Source organism: Syzygium oleosum, unplaced genomic scaffold, assembly GCF_021117445.2.
Source record: "Syzygium oleosum isolate NSW1041296 unplaced genomic scaffold, Sole_v2.1 Sole_v2.18, whole genome shotgun sequence".
NCBI lineage: Eukaryota > Viridiplantae > Streptophyta > Magnoliopsida > Myrtales > Myrtaceae > Syzygium > Syzygium oleosum.
Genome location: NW_026607502.1, coordinates 5,638,517 through 5,657,551, shown reverse-complemented (window position 1 = coordinate 5,657,551; position 19,035 = coordinate 5,638,517). Strand labels below are relative to the sequence as shown.

The window sequence follows — 19,035 nt, the reverse complement described above, 5'->3', positions numbered from 1 at the left end:
TATTTATACAAGAATAGTCAACAAAACTTATTCAACAATAGTAAACAACCATCAATGGTTTAATCCATTGACTAATCTCATCAAATCACACGTTGATGGTCTGCTCCATCGACTAATCTAATGCTCATCATTGAACTATGATCACGTTTAACGCCGTGACAAAGGCGACCAAGTTTACCCATCTTGGCTAGGTTTATCACCTCTATAGCCGGCGGTTCGGCCTAGAAGGATGTCCTGACAGTATGCATACTCTTCCCTCAATGGGTTTTTGTCATAGCGATATGAGCCATAACAACCAAAATATTTCTCCAACAATGCACAATCAATATCGGAAAGTTATTTCATAAACCGGTTTTACAAACTGAATAACATAACTTTTTACAATTTCATTTATCAATTAAAATGCATTTCATAAAACATTTCGTAATCAATAGGAACTATTTTTGAAAATTCCTTTCACTAAACATTTAACCAAAACAGTCACAATTGGTCATTTTAGACCACTTCATAAAATATTCTCAACAACTTTTCAATTGACTAAAACTGTTGCAAAAGTTCGATCTAATTTATGCAATAAACATGCTCTTAATGACTTATACTATATTAAAACTCTACTATTTTCGAGACATGAGTTTATAAATTCATGAAAGAAATAGTACCACTCATTTGGGAAAGCCGAAAACCAACCTACGATGGTTAATCGACCCGATGCACCCGAATTCTCATCAATTAATTGAAAAGGGATGTTAAAATCTAAGCAAAATACTACTCCATCGAGCTGACTCGACTAAACCATGCTCAATCGTCAACGAATCGACTCCTAAGCACTAACTAAGAAGCTTGTTTATAACAAATGTTCGTCTTTCTCTGTTACGCAGCGCGTAACTTGCACGCGAAACTTCGGAATTTCGTTCCAAACAAATTATACTTCAAAATCGAGTTTCGTCAAGCGCCACTGCTCCGCAACACACTAGGCTACCATTTCCACAAGAATCGCAGCTCAAAAACTCTTCAATTGAACCTCGTAGTTCAAAATCGATATTACTTTAAATTTGTGCCCTAATTTTCGAAATCACTTTGAGTAGACAGAAGAATGGGTTTGAATACTTACCAAGCGTTGCGATCCGCAGCTGATTTGGCTTGTCGAGATGTACGAATTGGCTACACGCAACAATTTTTCCTTTTCCTCTCTCCGTTCTTCTCGTTTTCTCCGTCGGCTACAGCTTCTTATTTTCCTTTCGTGCTTCAAATGCACGACCTGATGGAGGAAGAAGGTGGGTTAATGGGCATGGGCTTTTAAGAGGCATGGGCTGGGTTTAGATGGGCCCTATATTACATTCTCGAGCCCTGAGTATTCATCCTACTCCTCCTACTCCTCCTAGAATAAAGCCTCGTTTGAGTGATGATGAGCTACTTGACCAATTTGCTTGGGAATATAAAACTCCTAGTTAGCATTATTCCCATAATACTGGAATTGGGGTTTCCAGACCAAAATGTTGCTTCTTTGTGAAAACGGAGATGATAATGAAGAAGGAAGGCTTGTAAATTCACCTAAAGCTGTTTTAGTAGTTGACTAGGAGTTATCTATTCCGGTGGAACTGGAAATGATTGGACATCGTAATTGAACCTTGCTTTCTTATGTTTGCAATCAACCTAAACCTCCTGACCCAATATTAATTAAAGATAGTGGGGATTCTCATAGTGATATAGAGGAATTTGGCTTCAATGAGTGTCGAGTAAAGATAGGGGTATTCATGTTGTATCCATTGACAAGGAAATTCACGAGAAATCTTGAGTGTAACAATTTGTCATTACTGAGTAGCGGAACTGGCTGCTAATTAAATCTAGTATATCGGACATTTTCTTTTACTTGATCATTTGCCATAATTGATTGTCGTGATAAATGTCATATATATTCACCCAATATCAAGTAGACTATACTAACGAGAAAAAGTCGGTCAATCCATGGAAAACTGCAAAATCTCCCAATTTGATTGCTTAAAAGTGTTTCAGAATACTCATTAATAAAATCAATTGAAATTATGCAGCGCCCAGAGCGAGCAGCCCGCTTCCTTGAGAACTCTGTTTTTGAATATATATATATGCAAGAGCGAAACGTTTTGCTTTTAAATCACACGAGTTCATCTTCTGGTCTTACTAACCTGAAGAACCAATAGATAACAAATATTCTTTCTCCTATGACAGACAAAAGCAGCACAGATTGTTTTCAAGCCTGGTTTCGTACATGAACCCTTACTTGCTGGTACTTGGCTGTTTGTCTGTTTGAGTAAATGCTTAAAACATTATGTTACTGGCTAAATACTTTTATTTCGTAGAAGTGAAATGAAGAGTCTTGAGACTCTAATAGAGAGATCTATCTCGGCATGTAGAGCTCTGGAGTGGACCATCTCGGTTTAGGAATGGCCATCAGGGGCTTCATTTTCTTGACCACAAACCCAAACTTGTCCAATAAGTCCAGCTCTGCCCCTTGCGGTAATTCCCACTCGAATGAATGCAAAAGAGATGCCAATACAAACGTTAGCATCCTCACTGCCAGCACAAGCCCCGCACATATCCTCCGACCAGAACGAACGGCATGTACGTGAAGTTGTTGCCTGAGAGATCATACCTGCTGGGATCTTCCAAGAACCTCTCGGGTCTAAACTCCGACGGTTTGTCCCAAATCTTGGGGTCTCTATGGATATAACCCACGTTCAAGAATATGTTACTGCCCTTCGGTATCGTGTAACCCCTGACGACACAGGAAGCATGTGGTGTCTGAGGAACCATTAATGGCAGAGCCGGGTGCAAGCACAATGCCTCCTTGATGACCGTGCTGAGGTACTTCAATTTTGGCAAGTGTTCGCTCGCTTTACAACGAGGAATATCCTTCACCGAAACTTCGATTTTCGGTTTTTATTAAAGTAGGTTCTGTGGCTTGATTTCTAGGAAAATCGTGGTGAAAAACAGAGTGTAGTGCGGGGTTATATGGAAGCGGGTAGAAATTGAGTGGATTGAAAATGGATCTGAGATCAACAAAGTTTCTAACTATGTTACAATACTCCTATGAAAGCTGTAAATGACTTGAAGGTTAACTAAAACTACAGGAAGCTGTAAACGCAGGAAGTAAAAGTGCAGAGGAAACTAAAGTGCATATAAGCTTGAGTGTTTTTGCATTGTTGTTTTTTTCTTCCTCTTCTTTCTTCTGAGTATTTATATCTCCTCCTATCCTGTAACTGCTTGTCGGTTACTTTTTTGTTTTCGAACTTTGAATCTTGGCGCTTTCAATAACTGCCTTATTTACCCACGTTTTCCAATTTCATCGTCCACCAAAACTTGATCTCAACTTGCGGAATGACTTCTAATTTGGATAAATAATCTCCCACGATCTGCTCGTGCTCACTATCTCCGCTTTTTGCTCATAACTTCCTGTTGTCACGATTCACGTGGTTGGGTTGTGATCTTGCCGATTTTCGGTAGCTTCAGCATTTCCCGAAATGTAAACTTTTCATGTTTTCGGTAAAATTACCGATTCTCTCCAATCACAGAATTCGGGACATGGTGCCATTCACGCTTACTACATTCCCGAATTTTATCCAAACGTACTTCGGCAGATGACTGAGCTCCATTGTCCGTCGGATTTTGACATTAAACCGACTTGATATCCATGCCGATTTTGGTGTAAACAAATGCCCCCTTTTAAAAGAATTAAAAGAACTTTTAATTCTTTTAAATGTCAAAGAAAAAGTACCTATTCTTGACGTCGCTTCGTCACCTTGCTTCGCGCGCCTACCCCTTCGTCTCCAAAACACTTTTGATAAAAATTGTTCCTTTTTCGTTCTTCTTCATCTTCACCTTTTCGAATCTCTGCAATCTTTTCCGACACTCTACTAAAATCCATGGCTTCCAAAGCTTCCAAGGACCAAACTTTCTCCTTTTCTGCATCAGATGCCCTCGACCGATATTATCTATTCCGAGATTCTGATAATTTCAAAGAAGGATCTCATCTGTTCTTTGTACATAATGATTTTGAAGATTCTTATATCCTTGGCCCTGCTGCTCACAATCACTTTTTCGTTCCACAATGCTTGTCAAACCGCTTCCCTCGTCATCAGATTGAGGTACTTCCCATCCATGAGTCATCTATTTTGGCGTACCAGTGGTATTCTCGTCCTTCTCGCCTTAGGGCTTTCTCTGATTTTGATTCTGAGTTCTATCAATGGTACCTTCGTCTTCTTCCTTCTAAAGGTTCTCTTTGGAATACCCTTTCCATCCACGATGCTTTGCGTCTTAGTTGTTTTGACTACCATGTGAGTCGGGAACTAATTGGCGCATTGTCCTGTTTTTGGTCATCTTCGACCAACTGCTTCTTTTTCCATTTTTCTCCTATGTCGGTAACTTTGCTTGATGTACATTGCCTTACTAGACTCTCTCCTTTGGGTACAGACCCATCTACCCTGTCTCCAGATTCTCATTCGCCGCTCGGCAAATTGTCTGATTCTGAACTGGCCTACGGGACATTCATGAAAAACTACTTTAAAAAGGGAAATGCAATTACCGACGAAGAGCACACTGCTTTTCTTTTATACTGGCTCTGTAAATTCCTTTTCTGCCACCCTATAGTTAGGGTCTCGAACGATTTTGTTGCTGTTGCTTCTGCTTTAGCTTCAGGGACCCAGCTTTCTTTAGGCAAAACAATGCTGGCCTTACTCTATCGGGGTTTAGCCCATGCTTCTTCCTCCACTGCTTCAGATGAAGTTAGTGGCGTTTTTGGTGGTCCCCTTTGGCTTCTTCAAGCATGGGCAACCTTCTATTTCCCTGCTTGGTTTTCCGAGGATCAAGTTATCCAACCCCTCTCAGTTTCTATTCCTGACCAACTAGTCTGCCAAACTTTGAGCAGGAAACTGGTCCCTGTTCCTAAAACACTATCCTCTTGTTTTCGGTACTTTATTTCTCAAATTTATTCCATTAAGGAGAATCCACATTCTTTCTCTCCTTTCTTTACCCCTCAATTCAAATCTTACCTTCCTACCTTTCAGAAGAACAAAAGTGATTTTTGGCAATCTGTCCTGACTTCTGTTGATCTCCCTGTGAGATTTTCGACAAAAGGCAGGTTTGCTGCTGGCTTTGAAATCTATTCTCCCCAATACTGTGCCAGGCAACTTGGGTTAATTCAAGGAGTTCCTGTTCCTGCCCTTTACACTTTCTCTGTTGCTTCTTTTGATAAATTAACTTGCAAGGTTGAAGGATGATCGGCCTTTTAATAAGGCGACCACGTTGATACTGGGTATCTACCGATTGTCCCGTGTCATCGAATTCACTGGCTACTCTGATTATTCTTCGGCCGATTTTGACCTTTGGTGGAAGGATTATCAAAAGACTGTGTTTTCAGATCCTCTGGACCTGATTCTTTCAAAAATAAGAGATGCTGTTTCTCCTATAGCATCAAAAGCAATTGAGGCTGTGAATACGCCTCCAACCAAGTCAATAGAACCCTCCAAAGGTAATTTGATTCTGATTTTCAATATATGTTTTGCTTGATTTTCAGCCTCCCATTTAACATCATACTCTCGCAGTGAACAAGAAAAGAAAGACTTCAGACTCTATTGTTCCAAAGAAAGCACCAGCAAAACGCGGCTTTAGAAAAGTAACTATTCGTTCCTCAGAATCTCCAGAAAATCCTCCAACATCTGATCAATCTTCAGAGCTCACGCTTCGAGCTATGATGAAACCGCGCCTACCAAAAGGTACTTCTCTTGCTCTATTTATGGAGACTAGCAATGTGCATATTAGCACTAACCTGTATATCTTTTGATTAATCCAGATATTCCCAAGACTGATCCATCCAGTGTTGCTTCCCTTGTTCCTTCTCCTAGCAAGGCTCTTATCATATCAGCCCCAAATCTTTCACCAGTAATTCCTGCTTCTTTGATAGAAGTTACTGCTGAGTTGATTCAAGATCAACCTCCTATTTCAAATTCCCAAGAGGGTATACCAACGCAGGATACTTCTACCAATGTCATAGAACCTGAAGAGAATCTTCCTCTAGCTCTTACTGGTAAATGTCATTGCCCTGTATTTGACTCGAAATTTCTATTCAGTTATCTGATATACATATGTTACAGCTGCAGCTTCTGACATACCTGCTTCTGCACCTCAAGAGATTCCAACGCCTGAAGAAACGACGATTCAGGAACCTTTGAATGTGCAAGTGCCACCAACTTCTCAGATTATTTCTGCTTTACCTCCCTCAACATCCTCTGCTATGCCCAATCCATTTGCTTAGATAGAAATTTTCTCTTTAGTAGAACGGGAGGAGTTGGAGAGAATATTGGCTAGTACTCATCCCAGTTCTTCAATGACTGCTGACTCCTCAGGGCCTTCAACTTTGTCAATGCTTGCCGAAGTTCCTAGAGAAGTGGCTAAAGCTAAATGGGAACAACTCTTAAACCTATTAGAGCCTGGTTATGGGAAGTTGATCATCGACTCTAACAAAGAACGCCAAGCGAGGAATCTTTTCCAGGAAATATGCTCTGACCATCCATCCTTTATCTTGTTGGATTCTTTTCAAGACAAGATTGATCTCTTCGCTGTTGACTTTGTAGATGCTGTGACTACAATCAGAGTCAATCTTGATCATCTCCCCCATCTTCTCTTTGGAGAAAGCCGAGGACTGGCAATCCAGGATGAGTTAGCCCACAAGCGTGAAGATGCTCGTCTCTTCTATAATCATTTTAAAGTTGAGGCAAGCAAACTTCAAAGCTTGGAGGCCAGAAAAGCAGAACTTGAAGCAGAGCTGAGGATGGTGGATGCTCAAATTATAGATCAGAAATTCACAGTCTCAGACTTTTCTCCCCCACTTAGACGCAAGATGCAGAAATGTAGGGAATTGGAGAGAGAGTTTGATAATACTATTAGGTTAGTTAGGGTTCATGAGAAGAAAAGGGCAGAGATTATGGATGAAAACTACAGGCTAGAGATTAGATTAAGAGATTTTGTAACTGAAGCCAAGACCCTATTGGCTAATTGGAGATAAAATGTCGAAACCATTTGTTGGATTCCATTCTTAGTCTTCCTTGCATTTGTTTAATTGTAAAATATCCCGACAGAGCAAATTCCCGATGCTGTATATTCAAATGTAGGATATCCCGATAAAGCAAATTTCCGACGCTGTATATTTTAGCAATCGGTAACCCAAACGTTCTACCCAAATGTCGCTCTTTATCTCTGTCTGGTTCTTTTGGATATCTGAATCAACTCAAAGATAACTGTTCCACTGCAACTTGCGTAACTGAAAGATCAAACGCTTACCTTTCCTATCATTCATTCTCTCTAAACTTATTGGTTACCAACTTAATAACTGCTTATCCACATGCATGAATCAAATTCCATCTCCATCCCATCTCTCCGAGAAAATTCTGACACATCATCCTCCACGATCTGCTCCCTTTATAACTGTTTAAGCTTGCCACAGATTCCCTGCAAACTCACAATCCTGTTCATGATGTCTTCACATGGTTCTTCATCTCGGCTGCTCCTTTGGTCTCGATCACAGAATGGTCGTAATACTTATGAAGGTAAACTTTCTACCTGACCTTTGACTACCATTCTTCATTCCCTTTAACATGACAACTTGCTTCATTCTCTATAGGTGATCGATCCTTATGGAGGCGACTACACGAACTGCTGTCCCAAGGACACCATGCTTTATTATTGAATAACAATCATAAGGTAGAAGTTACCAACCCGACAGGACTTCTTCGATTCAAAGTATTTCACTGCATGCATTCTACCTTTCCGGATCCGTGCGGGAGCTATGTTCTTTATTCCCGATAACTTTGATGCATTCAAACATAATGTGAGGAGATTTGGAATTTGGAACTGTTGTTGTGGAAGTGATGCTCTTCAACTTCATATTGAAAAGGAGTTTTCCCGATTGCAAGATTCTAAGGCTGAATATGCTCAAACCCAAGAGTCTTGTATTCAAGCTTAAGATGACGTTGAGATGGCACGTCGACTCCTTACTTTCTTTTTGAATCATCGTTGTGTAGAACAGAGAGTGATCAGAGATGAAATCTCTCGAGTTAGATCCATGGTTGAAGTTTCTTCAAACAGGTACAGGCAGTTGCTTCGAGAAGCTTGGGAGAAGTTTGAAGTTGTCCGCTTCCATTCTCGTCACATGAAGTATCTTGAAGAACAACTTTCTAAACTTCACCCGAATCTTGCCTTACATTCTAATCTTGTAGCCCAAAATCTCAAATTTGTTAAGGATCTGCAAATCTTTGTAACCAAGATCAGAATGTATTTTGACTTCTAGTGGATGAATAAATCTTCTTATGTTTCCCAGATTGATGGATGATATTTCTTCAGGAATTTTCCATTTATAGAACGTGATAGTTCTTTTCCATTGACGTCCATCAACCTGTATGCATTCCCACTCAGCACTTCGGTAACTAAATAGGGTCCTTCCCAATTTGATGACCATTTACCGAATTCTCTATTTTGGAGATTAAAAGGCAGTATCGCTTTCCATACTAGATCCCCCACCACAAACTGCTTAACTTTAACTCTTTTATTAAAAGTTCTGGCTACTCTTCTCTTTTGTGCAATCAATTGATCCAAAGAAACCGCACGAACCTCATCTAGTTCATCCAAATTTGTATGCATCCAATCTTTATAATCTTCAGGCAACATTTCACTCTGTAATTGGACTCTTAAAGATTGCACTGTTATTTCCATTGGTAAAACTGCCTCTTGTCCATATGTAAGCATATAAGGGCTGATACCTATACTTGATCTTCATGACGTTCGGTATGCCCACAATACTGTTGACAATAAAGTATCCCATTCCCTTGGATTTTCTTCTAGATGTTTCTTGATAAGACCAATAACAACCTTGTTAGTAGCCTCAGCTTGTCCATTTGCCTGAGGATAGTACGGTGTGGAATAAATCATTTTGATTCCTCTTGATTGCGCAAATTCCTTTACTTCACTTCCAGTAAACACTGTACCTTGATCGGCAGTAATTGATTCAGGCAAGCCGAATCGATGAATTATATTTTCCTCCATAAATTTGATCACGGTCTTTTGTGTTATACTCTTGTATGGAATGGCCTCCACCCACTTCGTAAAATAATCTGTGGCTAACAAAATATAACTGTGCTTATGAGAAGAGGATGGGTAGATCTTACCAATTATATCCATTGCCCATCCTTTAAATGGCCACGGCTTTATAACAGAATGGAGCTCCATAGCAGGTACATGTTGCAACGGTCCATGTTTTTGACATGAAAGACATGCTTTGGCATAATTGATACAATCCTGCATCATTGCTGGCCAAAAATATCCATACCTTTTTAACAGCCATCTCATCTTGATTCCTGCTTGATGAGCTCCACATACGCCTTCATGTGTTTCTGCCATAACCAATTTTGCATTATCTTCATCAAGACAACGCAAGAGCAATCCATCTGAGGATTTTCGGTATAATTCTTCTCCTAATACGACATATTTCTGGGCTTGTCTTCTCAGCTTTCGATCTCTTGAATCTGGATTCTTCAAATACTCGATGATACTTTGCTTCCAATCCTCTTTTTGGACTACCTCGCTAACTGCTATCGGTATCTTTCTTTGTTCAATAGAAGGTACCGATAGTGTTATGGTGGTTGTAATATCAGCTAACTCTTTTGATATTCGGTATCCAGAAGCTACTTGAGCCAACTCGTTAGCCTCAAAATTTGTATCTCTTTTAACATGGACTATGTCGTACTCCCTGAATTGCTCTAATTGCTTTTTAGCTAGATAGTAATAACCAATCAAATTCTCATTCAAACACTGTTATTCTCCCCTTAATTGCTTCATCACTAATTGTGAATCACCGAATACTTTGATAAACTGTGCTTTCAATTCAATCAATATTCCTAGTCCGATAATCAATGCTTCATATTCGGCTTGATTGTTTGAACATACAAAATTTAACTTATAAACGCACCTTGTAAGTTTCCCATCGGGAGAAATTATTACCAATCCAGCTCCAGCCATGCTCTTAGCACGCGATCCATCAAAATACATAATCCATGGTAGAACTTAACTGAGACTTTGCTCATTTTCTTCCATTTGTAAACATGGATATTCGGTAAGAAAATCAACAATGGCTTGGCCTTTTACTGCTTTGATCGGCACATATATCAAATCAAACTCGGACAAGATAAATGCCCACTTTGCTATACGCCCTTTTATAACAGGTCGGGATAGCATATATTTTATTATATCAGTCTTACCGATCACATGCACTGTAGTTGGCAGCAAATAATGCCTTAACTTCATACAAGCAAAGTATAAAGATAGACATAATCTTTCAATTGCGGTATATCTTTTTTCAACATCAGTTAACACCCTGCTCAAATAATATACCGCTTGTTCTTTCCCATTCTCATTTTCTTGAGCCAACATACTCCCGATAGTTATATCGGTAGCTGATAAGTACAATTTCAGTGGTTTGCCTGCTTTTGGTGGCATTAATACAGGCGGATTCATTAGATAAGCTTTGATCGAATCAAACGCCTTCTGTTGTTTTTCTTCCCATATAAATTCATCTTGCTTTTTGAGACGCAGAAGCTGTGTCATCGGCTCCATTTTATCAGACAAATTGGCAATGAATCTTCTTAGAAAGTTTATTTCCTCGATCACCATCTGCAATTGTTTCTTTGACGTAGGATGAGAAAGCTCCATGATAGCTTTTGTTTTGTTCTTGTCAACTTCGATTCCCCTCTGATTGACCAAAAATCCCAAGAAATTTCCTGCTTGTATTCCGAAGGCACACTTGGCTGGATTCATCTTCAATTTGTATTTCCTCGTTCTAATAAACGCTCGCTCGAGATAATCCAGATGATCTTCTTGGGCTGATTTAACCACCACGTCATCAATATAAACTTCTAAGAATTTACCAATCATATCATGAAAAATCAAATTCATTGCCCGCTGGTACGTAGCTCCTGCATTCTTTAGTCCAAAAGGCAAAACCACCCACTGAAAAGTCCCGATTGCACCAGGACATCTAAATGCTGTCTTCGGGACATCTTCCTTAGCGATAAATATCTGGTTATAACCCGAATAACCATCCATCAGGGATAACATCTCATTTCCCGATGCTGAGTCTACTAACATATCTGCCATAGGCATTTGATATTCATCCTTTGGAGTGGCATTATTCAGATCCCGAAAGTCAATACAAACTCTCAGCTTCCCATTCTTCTTTTTTACAGGGACAATATTTGAAAGCCATTCTACATACCTGGTTGTTTCAATAAATCTTGCTTTCAGCAGCCTTTCTATTTCCTCCTTGACTTTATCTACCACATCCGGAGCAAACCTCCTTGCTAGCTGCTTATGCGGACGAAATCCTTTCTTGATTGGAAGGCGATGTTCTACAATATCTCTTGACAAACCAGGCATTTCATTGTAGTCCCATGCAAAACAATCCTTATACTCTTTGATTAGATTAACCAACTTTTCTCTCATGCCCCCTTGTAAAAAAACACTTACATATATCGGGCGGAAACAACCAGGCTCCCCTATATCAACTTCTAACAATGGATCTTGAGCCTCCATTGTCCTCTTCTTTGACTAATGGGTCTTTCCATTCATCTATACAATCTGAGGCTCCAATCTTTTGATGCGCCATTTCCGCCAAATGTGTAAAGTACCTTTCACAAACTTCTTGCAATACTGACTCGCTTTCCATATAGAGTATGTAATTCTTCCAATGCCAAGCTTGACTTAGGGATCCATTCAGCTTTCACATCCCCGAAGCGGCAATAAGCAAGGGACTGTGGATCTGTCTCTGGTGTTTCAACAGCATAACCTTCAGGTGCACAGTCTCGATATTTTCGGCAAATGTCCGTCCACCCGATTGAAGCATATCCCGAATCTGCCTCAACATATTCCACTTTATTACCATTCCAGAATGCCAAGACTTGATGCAAAGTTGAAGGTACGCACTGATTAGAATGTATCCAATCTCTTTCGAGCAGCAGATTATATGAACCATCAGACTCTATCACAAAAGAAAGTCGTTTTGGACGACTTGGACCCTATAATCAAGTCCAGCACTATTATCCCCTTGACTTCGGTAACTTCCCCAAGAAAATCAGCCAACTGAACATTGGAAGGGATAATGTCATTATCGTCCTTCCCTAATTTCTTGAAGTACTTGTAAGATACGAGGTTCAAAGTGGCTCCGGCATCTACGAAAATTTTACCGACAGACCTACCATTGACCTTTCCTGAAATAACCAAGGATCTTAGATGCTTTGCTTTTTCAGAAGATACCTTATCAAACTTAATGGCTTCCTTGTCGGGAAACTGGAATTCTGCCATGGCTATCTCCTTTTCCGAAATGTGTTCGGTATCTTCTTCCACTACCAAATTAGTTCCATACTCCGCTGGAAGTTTAGCATGGATCATGTTTATCCGTAATGGATGATGATATTTCTTTGACAATTTGGGGTAGCCAATTCGGTAACTCCTGTTATTTCCTCGTGACCATTTAGGACCTAAGTTCTTTTGCCCCACCTTTCCTTGATGTCTTGGATTGAGGGTTACAGTGAACTGCCCAAAATTAACTGTCTGAGGAGCTTGTGAAACTTCTTCTTTTCTCATTTCAACTCGAGAGCTATTTCCCGAATCCCCTGGTTCTGATTTAATCTGATCTTTTTTATCAGGGTTTCTCTTCCAGACCCAATTACCTTTCTTACTGACAGATGTGAAAGGTAAATCCTGCTTTGCTGTACTTTTAGCTCGGCTATTTTGGAAATTCCTTTGCCTGTTTTTCATCCGCTGCAAACGCCTCTTGATGGTTCTGTAAGACGCTTGTCCTGGCGATTTAACTGTTGACCATTTTCCTTCGGGAGGTGTGGCACCTTAACTGTTTTTCGCTTGTGGATTTCCTGGGAATTTGATGGTGGTGGATCATCAAACTCATCTCCCCAGCTAGTCGGCACAATTGGTAATGACGGAGGTGTATAGTCATCCGTATCTCCGTAATAGACCACATAGTCAAACTTCCCACTAGGTTCTCCAAGCAATCCAACTTTAGGATCACCTTCTTTATATCGTTGCCATAAATTCTTTTTCTTTGCAGGCTTGGGTAATGTTTCTTTTTCTTCATGAACCTGAGTGGTCGATTCTCGAAGTGGGAAAGCTGGTTGCGACGAATCATGGTGATATTCCTTCCTCTCATATTTACGACTAACATCTTTTCTTTCGGGAACATGTGCTGTTTGTCTTGATTGAACTTCCTGATCTCTAGCTTGTACCGTACAATTTTCGGTAGCAACAATCTCAGATTTTACCTGTGGTCTACCTATTCTGCGGGCAAACGATTCCGATCGATATCTCCCCCTTGTTCCTCTCATGTATTGGAACTTGGGTATTTCCCGATCCTGATGAATTAGCTCTTGGTGACAACGAGTGCAAAGTTGCTTGTTATCGTCGCCTGTCATATCTCGTATGTTAACCATACTAATCATGTTCGGGAAAGGGTCTGTGTCCACTTCCATTGGGGCCTTGCCTTTGTCTTCAGCAAACTTAATTTTGCCTTGGCGAATTGCCTCTTGAATAGTCTTCCTAAATACAATGCAATTTACCGTATCATGAGTTGTAGAGTGATGCCACTTGCAATACCTCTTATCTGTCATTTCCTCCTTTGGCGGAATTATTTGCCCTTCAGATAGCTTGATCACTCCATCCTTCAACAACAGGTCAAATATTTCATCCAACTTGTAGATGTCGAAGGAGTAGTTATTTGTCTCCTTAGCCTTGAACTTGGATGCATCTCTCATCTTGGCTGGCTTTAGTGCTGGGCACACATATGGTTTTTCAAGCACCATAGTTGCTACGGCTATTTCATTCTCCTCTTCGGCTATATCACCTTGTTCGGTATTTTCAGCAAATGCCACTGTATGCCGATTGTCCTTATTCGGCTTCTTGTCTTTCTCCTTCAACAAGTGTTCGTACTTGGAAACCCGTGCGTTCAACTGAAAGAGATCGTCAAATGCTTGTCCTTCAAATCTTTCTTTAAGGTTGAACCTCAAGCCATTAAAAGCCAAATCCGTGAACTCCTTTTCGGTAAGTGATGTTAAACATCGGTTTCTGGATTTCTTGAAACGTGCAATAAACTGATCTACCGTTTCGGTACCATATTGATACATCCTGGCCAAATCGGCTACCGTTACCTCTGGTACTGTTCGGTAAAATTGAGAATGGAACTGCCTTTCCATCTCCGTCCATGTCTGAATAGAATTCGCATGCAAATTCGTATACCAAGTAAACGCTGTTTTTGACAAAGACAGTGGGAACAACCTTAACCTTAAATACTCATTAGTTCCAGCTTCTCCACATTGTGCTAAGAATCGACCCACATGTTCCACAGTTGACTGATCTTCTTCTCCTGTAAATACAGCAAAATCTGGCATCTTGAAACCCCTCGGATATGGTATATTGTCAACCCAATCGGGATGTGGTTTCCTATACACTGGCCTTGGCATTCCTCTTTCTGCTCCCAATTGTTGCATTACCAATTCTGCAACTCTATCTGGGTTCCATGACCTTAAATTTTGCTGACCTAACCAAGGATCTTGACCTCTAGGATCGAACTGTTGAGGTCGATTCACCCCTTGCTGCTCCACGTTGAAATTAACGGGTAGTGGTGGTCTATAAAGAGGATTTTCTATCACATGAGGATATGGTTGAGGCGCAGGTGGTCTGATATGGTCAACATTAGGCATATTCACTGGTAGAGGTACATTCATCACTGATGGTGCATTTGTGGCCATGGAATTAATCAAATTAACCTCATTTGAGGCATTTTGAGAGAAATTATAAGCACTCACACCATTCACAAGGTTTATAGGGGTAGGATTCTCTGGCCTTGATATAATTCTAACAGGAGGTTGAGAATTTGATCCCCCATTACCATTATATCCAACATGAGGAGGTCCCGATGTTGGTGGGAATGATGTTGTCCCAGGAGGATTTGCATAAAAGGATGGAACTTGAGAAGATGAACTGGGACGCGATATTACCTCATTTATAGCATTGATCACCATGGGCTTTATCACATCAGTTACATGTCGCACCATATGATTGGTAAGATCGTTCTGCTGTTCCTCAAACATCCTTTTTATCGTGGCTACCAAGGTGTTATCTGGTGCCAACGCACGGGCTTGTTCTTCAGTTAATTGCCGAGGAAGGTCGGCATTCTCCTCTACTTGATTTGCCGCAGAGTGTTCAGAACGTGCTTCATCAACTGGATTATTGACGTTGCCGACCGGTATTCCTTCAGATTGCCTAGTTCTCACCATTTCTCCAAATCTTACCACGCAGGTCCCACTGGGCGTGCCAAAAAGATGTTCGCTTGCTTTACAACGAGGAATATCCTTCACCGAAACTTCGATTTTCGGTTTTTATTAAAGTAGGTTCTGTGGCTTGATTTCTAGGAAAATCGTGGTGAAAAAACAGAGTGTAGTGCGGGGTTATATGGAAGCGGGTAGAAATTGAGTGGATTGAAAATGGATCTGAGATCAACAAAGTTTCTAACTACGTTACAATACTCCTATGAAAGCTGTAAAGGACTTGAAGGTTAACTAAAGCTACAGGAAGCTGTAAACGCAGGAAGTAAAAGTGCAGAGGAAACTAAAGTGCATATAAGCTTGAGTGTTTTTGCATTGTTGTTTTTTTCTTCCTCTTCTTTCTTCTGAGTATTTATATCTCCTCCTATCCTGTAACTGCTTGTCGGTTACTTTTTTGTTTTCGAACTTTGAATCTTGGCGCTTTCAATAACTGCCTTATTTACCCACGTTTTCCAATTTCATCGTCCACCAAAACTTGATCTCAACCGCTGGAATGACTTCTAATTTGGATAAATAATCTCCCACGATCTGCTCGTGCTCACTATCTCCGCTTTTTGCTCATAACTTCCTGTTGTCACGATTCACGTGGCTGGGTTGTGATCTTGCCGATTTTCGGTAGCTTCAGCATTTCCCGAAATGTAAACTTTTCATGTTTTCGGTAAAATTACCGATTCTCTCCAATCACAGAATTCGGGACATGGTGCCATTCACGCTTACTACATTCCCGAATTTTATCCAAACGTACTTCGGCAGATGACTGAGCTCCATTGTCCGTCAGATTTTGACATTAAACCGACTTGATATCCATGCCGATTTTGGTGTAAACAGCAAGTGATGCTCTTCGACCATCTCATCCTCTCCCACGACTTCTGTCAATTCGTGGACTACTTTGTTCATCACATCTCAGTTCTGCATCAACTCTGCCATCACCCACTCTACCAATGTTGAAGTCGTATCCGTTCCGCCAATCACTATGTCCTATTCCACAATTCAAAATTTCATCAGAAAGAGCAAATTGCTGTAATCCTTTATAAAGCTGAATACTTGATGAAGCACTGTAATAAAGAGGGACCGAGTTCTGGTCAAAATATGGAGCTTTTTGTAGTATAGGGGGCAAGGTTGGACACAGCCTAAGTTAGACAATAGGATACGAAACAAAAGCTATGGAAAGAGATTTCAGGCTTGACATGATACGACCAACTTCATACGAAAATTGGCACAGTATAATGGAAACACCTTTGCAATATGTCAACTTTGCTTATTTGTTTCATTATTGTCATGGTGGCTGGTTGAAAATTATGGCAATCTAGGGTTAATATAGATTTGAAAACAAGTGTTATACTCTAGTAATAATCGCTTGACATCAACTCATGATTGTGGTGGCCAAAATATGGAGTAAATTCTACCAACAGCAGAGTCGTCGAAGAGGATTAACTATACTTTCTGGTGCATCAGGTCACTAAATAGTCAGGTATGTTCGTATAACAACTAGTGACCTAGCTTAATAAACTTACCGTTAGAATGGCTTTGAGTGCTCCATTCTTGTCCATTGGTGACTGGTTTTCTTCAAGATCCATCTCCATGTCCAGGAAAATCTGCAAAAAGTCCTTTTTTTGCGCATTGCGTTTAGATTCTCCTTCCTGCTTGAACAGTTCATTTGTTCTTCTTTGGGTGGCACAATCGACAACAGACTGAATAAAAGGATCAAGCCACTGATGCACCCTTTTCATGTCCCTTTACACTCCTTGTAGGTCAAGCCAAGCAAGTGCTGGGAAAAAGTCCGAAACATTCGGACTACCTACGAGCACCATGAGTTTGGTGACCACCGTTCAAAAGCATGTGGATGGGTCCGAGACAACATTAAGGACAGCACCAGGTGCTAGCGAAATGCCTCCTTGATGACAGCATTGAGGTACTTAGTGGTGCTCTTCGACCATCTTAACCTCCCCACAACTTCTGTCAATTCATGGACTCCTTTGTTCATCACATCTCAGTTCTGCAGCAACTCTGCCATCACTCACTTGACTGTTGTTGAAGACGTATCTGTTCTGCCAACGATAATGTCCTATACCACACATTCAAAGTTTCATCAGAAAGAGTAAATTGCTGTTCTGTTTAATAAAGCTGAATATTTAATGAAGCACTCTAATTGAGTAAAATCGACATTCTAGTCAAATATTGGAGCTTTTTGCGATGGAGAGGGCAAGGTAGAATGGAGCTTTTTGAGATGGAGAGGGCAAGGTTGGACACAACCTAAGTTAAAAGATAGGGTGCGAAACAAGAGTCATGGAAAGAGATTTCAATCTTGACATGATACGACCGACTTCATACGAAGCACACAATATTTGAAATGCCTTTGCATTATAACAACTTTGCTATATTTGTTTCACTACTGTATAGGACGTTGGTTGAAAATTGTGGTTTCTGGGGCTGATATAGATTTGAAAGCGAGTAACACTCTGGTCATAATCGCTCGATAGTAATCATGATTATGGTGGCCAAAATAAGGAATGAAATCTACCAACAACAGAGTTGCGGAAGAGGATTAACTATACTTTCCGGTGCATCAGGTCATTAAATAGTCATGTATATTCATATAAGAACCAGTCACCTAACTTAATAAAGTTACCATAAGAATGGCTTTGAGTGCTCCATTCTTGTCCACTGGTTACCGGCTATCTTCAAGATCCATCACCATGTCCAGGAAAATCTGCAACAAGTCCTTGTTTTGTTCATTGCTTTGAGATTCTCCTTCCTTCAGCTTGAACGGTTCATTTTGTTCTTCCTTCAGTGGCCCAATCAATAACAGATTGAATAGAATCATCAATCCACTGATGCACCCTTTTCGTGTCCCTTTCCACTCCTTACAGGTCAAGCCAAGCGAGTACCGGGAAAAAGATCGAAACATTTGGACCGCCCACATGCACCATGAATGCCATCTTGCGTGGAGAAGACTTTATTTCTGGAAAAAAGTTTATTTCGTGATCGTCCTTCAGTGTTGGAAGTTCCTACTAGGCAATGTTCAGTCGCTATACATTTTTCAAAGAGAACATAAATTTAGACTATATTGGGCAAGCGTATAAGAAGGTAATTTAAATAAACAAAAGACTGTTACCTGGGGGCATATTTGCAAAGCTTCAAGACATCTCATTAACAAAATCTCCGACGGAAATGGAGCGAATGATCCCAATGTAGTCTTCGAGATAGGCTATACCGAGGGAGTCAATATAAAAGAAATTGACGAGTCATATCAGCTTGATGCTAATCAAGTGTACCGGCAAACTGACATGTTTAATTCTTATGAGGAAGATCAGTTTCTTGGGAGTGAGGAAAAATCAGATGTGTCCCATGATTCGGGTTCAGATAGTGACTAGGAAACTATTGATGATGATGCCGGGCATCCACTGGACGAGAAAAATCCACCAGATGATGGTGGCCTTTTTGAAGTTCTCGGGGCTCGGTGGAGAGTGTTTTGGCGGGAACAAATTTAGCGTGCAAGCTGCGGATAGCGAACAACAACGAGTATCCGTTATGGGCGAACTTTTCGTTAGCGCGTGAGAGTCATTTTGTTAGTGAGTAAGCTTGGTTTAGCCAATTCATAGTTGATGTAGCGTTTTACTTGATT

General features: G+C 40.5%; 1 pseudogene; it reads right to left on the bottom strand.

Moving 5' to 3' along the window:
- Nucleotides 1–2,102: 2,102 nt before the first annotated feature.
- On the bottom strand, nt 2,103–18,349 carry LOC115687243 (flavonoid 3'-monooxygenase CYP75B137-like; annotated as a pseudogene).
- Nucleotides 18,350–19,035: the final 686 nt, after the last annotated feature.